The following is a 7808-nucleotide window of genomic DNA, read 5'->3' as shown; positions in this document are numbered from 1 at the left end:
CCGCGGAGAGACAGGAGGGAGGAAGGGAGGAAGGGAGGGAAGGAGGGAGGGAAAGGGAAGGAATTTGGTCTGTCTTTAGGAATGTTATTTTTGTTATCATTATTATTATTATTATTATTATTATTATTATTATTATTATTATTATTATTATTATTATTATTATTATTATTACTACTACTACTACTACTACTACTACTGCGAATACTACTACCAATGGAGCTTATTTTCCCTTTTTTTTTGTCTGAATTTATAGTTTTTATTCATTTTTTTCGATTTTTTATTTTGTTATTTTAGTTTTTTTTTTTGTAGTTTTTTAGGCGTGTATTAGGAAGTATGATTATCTTGTTGTTGTTGTTGTTGTTGTTGTTGCCTTACCTGCCCATCCATCGATCCTCTGCCTCGTTCACCTGTTCGGCTTTACTCATTATGCCGCTCTCTCTCTCTCTCTCTCTCTCTCTCTCTCTCTCTCTCTCTCTCTCTCTCTCTCTCTCTCTCTCTCTCTTCACTTTTCTCTTTTCCTTCTTTTTCTTCTTTTTCTTCTTCTTCTTCTTCTTCTTCTTCTTCTTCTTCTTCTTCTTCTTCTTCTTCCCTTCCATTCCCTTCTCCGTATTTCTTTTTTTTATTACGTTTCCTCCCCTACGCAATTTTGACTTCTCTTTCACTTTTTTTCTTTTACTTTCTCTTCTTTCCTCCTCCTCCTCCTCCTCCTCCGAGTGTGTCAGCGTGTTACACCTGTCCCTCGGGCGAGTTACCTGTCCCCTCTTACCTTTCCTCCGTTCCCTCCGCCTTCTCTTACCTCTCCCTTTATTGCCCTTCTTCTCTCCCTCTCTCTTTTTCCCTCTTCTTTTTTTTAACTCGCTTTCCTCCTCTCTGTCTGATTTTTTTTCTTTTTTACTGTTCTTTTTTTTCTTTTTAAATATTTACACTTTTATTCTACTATCCTATTTTCATCTTTATTTTCCTTTTTTTATCTTTAATCTTCACATTTCTTCTTTTTCACTTTTTCTTATCTTTTTTATTCTTCCATTTTCATTTATTTTTTTCAGTCTTCACAGTTCTTCATTTTCACTTCCTTCCTCACCTCTTTCTCCCTCCATCATCGTCCTGCTCCTCCTCCTCCTCCTTCTTCTTCTACACCTTCCTTCATTTTCATTTTCCTTCATTTTCATCTTGACACTTCTACATTTTCCTTTCCCAGCCTTATCTTCCTCCATTTTCGTTTTCCTTCTTTCTCCCCTCTCTCTCCAAGGTGCTGTCCATCCTTCTATTCCTCTAATTATTTTTCCTTCCCTTCCTTCCTTTTTCCTTTTCTTTTGACGCCTCTCCTTTCCTTCTCTTCCTCTCTTCTTTCTTATCGCTTTCCTTTTTGCTTTTCTTTCCTTTCTCCTTCAGTATTCTTTTCTTTCCTCCTCCTCCTCCTCCTCCTCCTCCTCCTCCTCCTTTTCCTTCCCCTTTTATTCTCCATTCACGTCTAACATTTGCAGTATTTTCTTCCCATTCTCTACTTCCTCCATTGACTTTCCCTCTCCTCCTCCTCCTCCTCCTCCTTCTCCTCCTCCTCCATTTACCTCCCACGCACTGCTTTTACCTCCTTCTCTCTCCTCCTTTTCTCCACTGCCAAACGATAATCACCCTCCTCCTCCTCCTCCTCCTCCGCCCCCTCCTCGTGTGTGTGTGTGTGTGTGTGTGTGTGTGTGTGTGTGTGTGTGTGTGTGTGTGTGTGTGTGTATGCGCGCGTGGGAAGAAAACAAGGATTTTTCCCACATAAGATTTTTTTTTTCCTTATTCGTGTCATTCTTGTTCTTTTGCCGTGTCTTCATTCCCTGTTTCCTCCTCCTCCTCCTCCTCCTTCTCCTCCTCCTCGTACAAGATGAGATTAATAGTAGAGTAGTTATACGTTTTTCTCTCTCCTCCTCCTCCTCCTCCTTTTGTTTTTATTCCTCCTTCATATCCTCTTCCTCCTTTTTTTCTTTTTCCTCCTCCTCCTCTTATTTTTATTCTTTCTTCTCTGTTTTTTTTCTTACTTCTCCTCCTCTTGTTTTTTCTTCTACCTCCTCCTCCTCTTCTTGTTTTTTCTTTCTTCCTTCATCTCCTCCTTCTCCTCCTCCTCTTGATTTCCTTCTTTCATCTTAATACCCTCCTCCGTGTGTTCTCTTCGTCTTCATCCTCTTCTTTTCCTTTCTTTTTCTTCGCCTCCTTTTCCTCCTCCTCCTCTTCCTCTTTTTTTTCTTCACCCTCTCCTCCTCTTCCTCTTCATATCTCTCCTCCGTTTTTTTTCTTCACATAATTTTTAAAGTAGATGAGAAGACGAGGCATGAAATGAGGTTATGCTTCCTCCTCCTCCTCCTCCTCCTCCTCCTCCTCTGACAGGTAACAATAGTCTCTTGACAGGTGAAATCGTGTTTTTTTCTCGTTTTTTTTTTTCGTGGGCCACTTTTTTTTTTCTTTTGTGATTTATCTTCATTTTCTCTGTTATTCCCACGCCTTTGTGTCTGTTTGTGTGTTTGTTTGGGGGGGGGAGGGAGAGAGTTGCGTGTGTGTGGGGTGTGGGGTGTGTGGGGGGTCCTGTGTGTGTGTGTGTGTGTGTGTGTGTGTGTGTGTGTGTGTGTGCCTAAATTCTTTCTGAAATTCCTTACGTGTTTGCGATCTCACATTTTCCTTGCTCTCCAATTCTTCTGTTTTTTTCCCTCTCCTTATTCCCTTCCTTTTTGTCCTTTGGCCTAATTTAATCTTGGTCTTGCTCCGTTTTTATATTCTCCTTTTCATTGTTTTTTTTTTCTTTGATTTCGTATTTAATCTATTTTTTTCTTTACGTTCATTTCTGTTTGCTATCACACATTTTCCTGGTTCTCCAATTCTTCTGTTTTTTTCCCCTCTCCTTTTTTTTCTTCCTTTTTGTCCTTTGGCCTAATTTAATCTTTGTCTTGCTCCGTTTTTATATTCTCCTTTCCATTGTCTTTTTTTCTTTTAATTTCATATTTAATATTTTTTTTTCTTTACGTTCATTTCATTTTTTTCTTGCATTTTTTTACTTCCTACATTTAATATTTGCATTTCTCCTTCTGTTTTATGTTTGTTTTTATTTCTTTGTCTTTTCGTTTCGTATTAATTCCGTTTTTTGCCGACCTCCTTTTTCCATTTTTATTCTCTCATCTCTGCTTCATTCATAAAATATTTGCATCTGTTTTATCTCTTTGGCATTCTGGAGTATTTTCTTTCATTTACAATTTTTTCTTTTTTTTTATATATTTTTTCGTTACCTTTCCCTTCGTTCACTTACATTTTTATATCATTCTTGTTTTCCATTTCTTATTCACTTTTATTCTTATTTCAATTAACACCTAGGAACAATATAACAACAACACACACAAAAAAACAGGTGTATTTTACCAACCAGAACCAATCAATTAAACAACCAATCAACCAATCAATCAATTAACTAAACCAATCACTCCAGGTATGACAGATAAACACACACACCTATCGCATCGCACAGGTGATATCAATTAGCTAAGTCACACAGGTAGGTGGAGTGAGAGTGAGAGTGAGAGTTGCTACCTTAGTTTACCTGTGAGCGCTCGTTCCGGTGATATTACAGGTGTACCGGCTTAATTAACTCCCTCCAGCCCGCCAGGTGTTCTGCAGGTGATCAAGGTGCTCTAATTAATCAAGGTGGAGGGAGGGAGGGAGAGACAGGTGTGTTGTCTTAGTTTCACAAGGGAGAGTGTGTGTGTGTGTGTGTGTGTGTGTGTGTGTGTGTGTGTGTGTGTGTGTGTGTGTGTGTTGCTTCTTCACCACCCAAACCCTCCTCCTCTTCCTTTTTTTTTCTTCCTTTTCTTTATTTTCATTCCTTTTTATTTCCTTTCCTCCTTCTCCTCCTCCTCCTCCTCACCATTATCATCATCATTATCATCATCATCATCATCACCATCATCACCATCTCACTGCCATTACATCACCACTACATCCTCACCACCACGTCAGATCATCACCACTAACCTTCCATCACCACTAACCTTCCACCCCATAACTCCACACCACCTCCACCACCACCACCACCACCACCATCAATGAACACACACCAGCTCACCAAACTAATCACCACTATCTTACCATCACCACCACCATCACCACCACTACCATCACCACTTCTTCCATCCCATCCACTTTGAAGGCGTCTCATTCAAACAAACAAACGAACAAACACGAACATTTAAAGAGAGAAAGAGAGAGAAAAAAAGGAAAGAAAAAAGTAACATAGACATTGAATGAAGGCAATGAAGAATGAAAGTAGATGATAAAGAAAAAAATAAGAGAGATAAAGTAGAGTAGAGAAAAATAACATAGACAGTGAATGAAGGGAAATAATAAAGACAGTAAATGATAATGAAAACGAGAAAACGGATAAGGAAAAAAAAACCGTTGATGAATAATGAATGAGGGAAAAAAAGCATAATTATGTTAGACTAATTAAACTAAAGTGCAAGTGGTATAAGTTTAAAGCTTTGTTACTAATGAATGAAAAATGAATTAAATGGACGAAAGGGAATGTAAATGAAGACAAGAATAAAGGAATAAGAAAATGAATAGCGGAATGAATGAATATAAAACAAAATGAATAAAAGGTTAAAAATGGAATGGTAAAAATGAATGAAATGGATGAAAATAAAGAGTTGGTGAATAAAAAGGGACAGTGAATGAGTGAACGAAACAAGTGAATAAAATGATGAAAAAAATGATGAAAACTGAAATAGATAAAGATGAGTTAATTAAAAAAAAAGAACTATGAATGAGTGAAATAATAAGTGAATAAATGAATACCTAAATGAATGAATAAATGAGATAGACAAGATGAATGAGAGTAATAAAGCAAAATGAGGTCAAACAAGGTAAATTAAATGAGAGAGAGAGAGAGAGAGAGAGAGATGACCCCCCCGTTTCGCAGGAGGTATGAAGCGAAACGGGGCGGAATGAGACGAAACGGCGCGGCATGAACACATCACGTTTGGGACCAGTTTAAAACACGCTTAATAAAACAGAACCTCCATTGGCCCCCCCTTACAACCCCCCTCCCCCCTCCCCCCAGTTTCAAGACTCTTATCTCTTTACTATTCCTCCTCTTTTTATACCTCCTCCCCTCCTCTTCTCCATCCTTCCCCTCTTCTATTTCCTACCTCTCCCTTCTTCAACCCTCTCTATCATCTACTTCTTCTCCTCCTCTCTTTTCCAGCCAATCCCTTATCTTCCTTCCTTTCCTTCCCCTTTCTTAGTCTCTTTCCCTCCCTTTCACCCTCTTCTTCTTCACTTTCTCTCCTCCCCTTTCTTCCCCCTTCTTCCTCTCTTCCATTTCCTCCTCCTCCTCCCTTTTCCAGCCAATCCCTCACCTTTCTTCCTTTCCTTCACCTCTTCTTCCTTTTCCTTCATTCTTCTCCCTTTTCCTTCTTCCTTCACCTTCTCTCTCTCTCTCTCTCTCTCTCTCTCTCTCTCTCTCTCTCTCTCTCTCTCTCTCTCTCTCTCTCTCTCTCTCTCTCTCTCTCTCTCTCTCTCTCATCTCTCTCTCATCTCTTTTCCTCCTCCTCCTTCCTTCTCCTCCCTTCTCTCTTCCTCATTTCTTCCCCTTTTCTCCTCCTCCTTCCTCCTCCTCCTCTTCTCCTCCTTCTTCCTCCTCCTCCTCTTTCCTCTTCTTTCCTCCTTTCCTCCAGATTTCCTTGTTAACTGTCAATCTTTATTTCCTCCCTTCCTCTTCCTTTCTATCTCCTCCTCCTCCTCCTCCTCCTCCTCCTCTTCCTCCTCCTCCTCCTCCTCCTCCTCCTCCTCCTCCTCCTCCTCCTCTTCCTCCAAAGGTCACGTGATATTTTCGTACGATTCTCCATTAGTGTCGGAAAAGGAGGAGGGGGAGGAGGAGGAGAAAGAGGAGGAGGAGGGAAGTACGAGCAATGGGAGGTGATGGTTGAAGAGGAGGAGGAGGAGGAGGAGGAGGAACAAGAAGATGAGGAGGAGGAGGGAGGAAGAAAAAGTGAAAAAAAATGGGTAAAGTAGGAGAGAAGATAAGACATTAGAGAGAGAGAGAGAGAGAGAGAGAGAGAGAGAGAGAGAGAGAGAGAGAAAGGGGTATGAAAGTAAAGAATGAAAAAAAAACACGAGATAAAAGAATCGAGAAACGACTTGGAAAAAAAAAAACACAAAAAAGAAGATAAAGAAAAGGATAGAAAATGTGAGGCAAAAATGTGAAGTAAAAAGGAACAAAGAAGAACCAAGGAAAAAAAGTTAGAGATGAAAAGAAAAAGAAGAAAGAAAAATAGTAAGTTAAAAGGGAAGGGAATTAAGAAGATTAGAAAAAAAGGAAAAAAAGAGGGAATGATGAAGAGAAAAGAAAGAAAGATCGTGAAAGAAAAATCAGTATCAATGAGGGGAAGGAAAATATATCGAGAAACTGATTAGAGGAAGATGAAAGAAGAAAAAATGAAGGAGTAACTAGAATATAAAAATTAAATAAAAACAAAGAAAAAAAACAAAGAATCAATGAAAGAAATATGAGGAATAACCAAAATATATAAAAAAAACATTAGAGGAACATGAAAAAAATGAAGGAAAAACTAGAATATAAAATTAAAAACAAAGAGAGAAAACAAAGAAAAAAAAACATTAGAGGAACATGAAAAAAATGAAGGAAAAACTAGAATATAAAACTAAAAACAAAGAGAGAAAACAAAGGAAAAAAAACACATTAGAGGAACATGAAAAAAATGAAGGAAAAACTAGAATATAAAACTAAAAACCAAGAAAGAAAATAAAGAAAAAAAACATTAGAGGAAGATGAAAGAAAGTATAAAAATGGAGAAACTAAAACAAGCAAACAAATAAAACTAAGTAAGAAGCAAAACAAATAAACAAAGCAATATTAGGAGGAACCAAAACAATGATACAATTACAAACTAAAATGAATTACAAATAAAAATGGAACAACAGGAGTAACTTAAACATAAAGAAGTAAAAAAAAAAGTAAGTAAAAACAAATAAGTATATAAATAAATAAAATAATGTAGATAAAAGGAGTTACTTGAAATATAAAAAAAGTGAAAATAAATCCAGCAAGTAGAAATATGTTAAAAAAAAATAAGTAACTGGAAATAGAGAAAGAAAAGCATGCGACAATATTTACTCTTTCCCTCCTCCTCCTCCTCCTCCTCCTCCCCCTCCTCCTCCTCCTCCTCCTCCTCCTCCTCGGAAATAAAGTGGAGGTGAATATCAAGTACAAATGCATCCCAGGGCGCCACGGGGGACCGAGCAAGCGATCTCACAGGGGTGGGTGGGGAGGAGAGAGAGAGAGAGAGAGGACTGAGGTTACGTGAGAGGCAAAAGAGGATTGTAGGAGGGAGGAAAAAATTGAGAAGAGGAAAAGATGGAGGAAAATTTGAGAGGGGCAGACAGGTAGAGGGAGGAACATGGGAGGAAAATAGAAGAAAAGAAGGAAGACACGATGAAGAGAAGGTGCAGGAAAGAGTTGGGAAAGGGAGTGAAAGAAAGGAAGGGAAGGAGAAAGAGAAGTAAAAGAGAAAAAAAAGGAGGAAAAAGGGCATGAGGAAAAGAAAGAAAATACGAAAGAAGGAAAAAGGGACAAAAGAGAAAAAAGGGAGAGAGAAAAAGGAGGATAAAGAGAAGGAAGAAGGGAGGAAAAGGAATAATAATGAGAGGTAAGGAGGATAAGGAGAGGGAGGGAAAGAAGGAGAGGAGGAGGAGGAGGAAGAAGAGGAGGAGGAGGAGAAGGAGGAGATTCTTACTCTGATCTGCGAGATTTTTCCTCCGCG

The 7808-nt window shown here is 38.6% G+C and overlaps 1 protein-coding gene across 1 annotated transcript in view; it reads left to right on the top strand.

Moving 5' to 3' along the window:
* LOC127000827 (uncharacterized) overlaps nt 1-7808 on the top strand; it is a gene marked incomplete at its 5' end in the record, with an annotated part of 85820 nt that overhangs the window by 30473 nt on the left and 47539 nt on the right.

Source organism: Eriocheir sinensis, chromosome 19 (genome assembly GCF_024679095.1).
Source record: "Eriocheir sinensis breed Jianghai 21 chromosome 19, ASM2467909v1, whole genome shotgun sequence".
Lineage (NCBI taxonomy): Eukaryota > Metazoa > Arthropoda > Malacostraca > Decapoda > Varunidae > Eriocheir > Eriocheir sinensis.
This window is presented reverse-complemented; position numbering and strand designations above follow the sequence as displayed.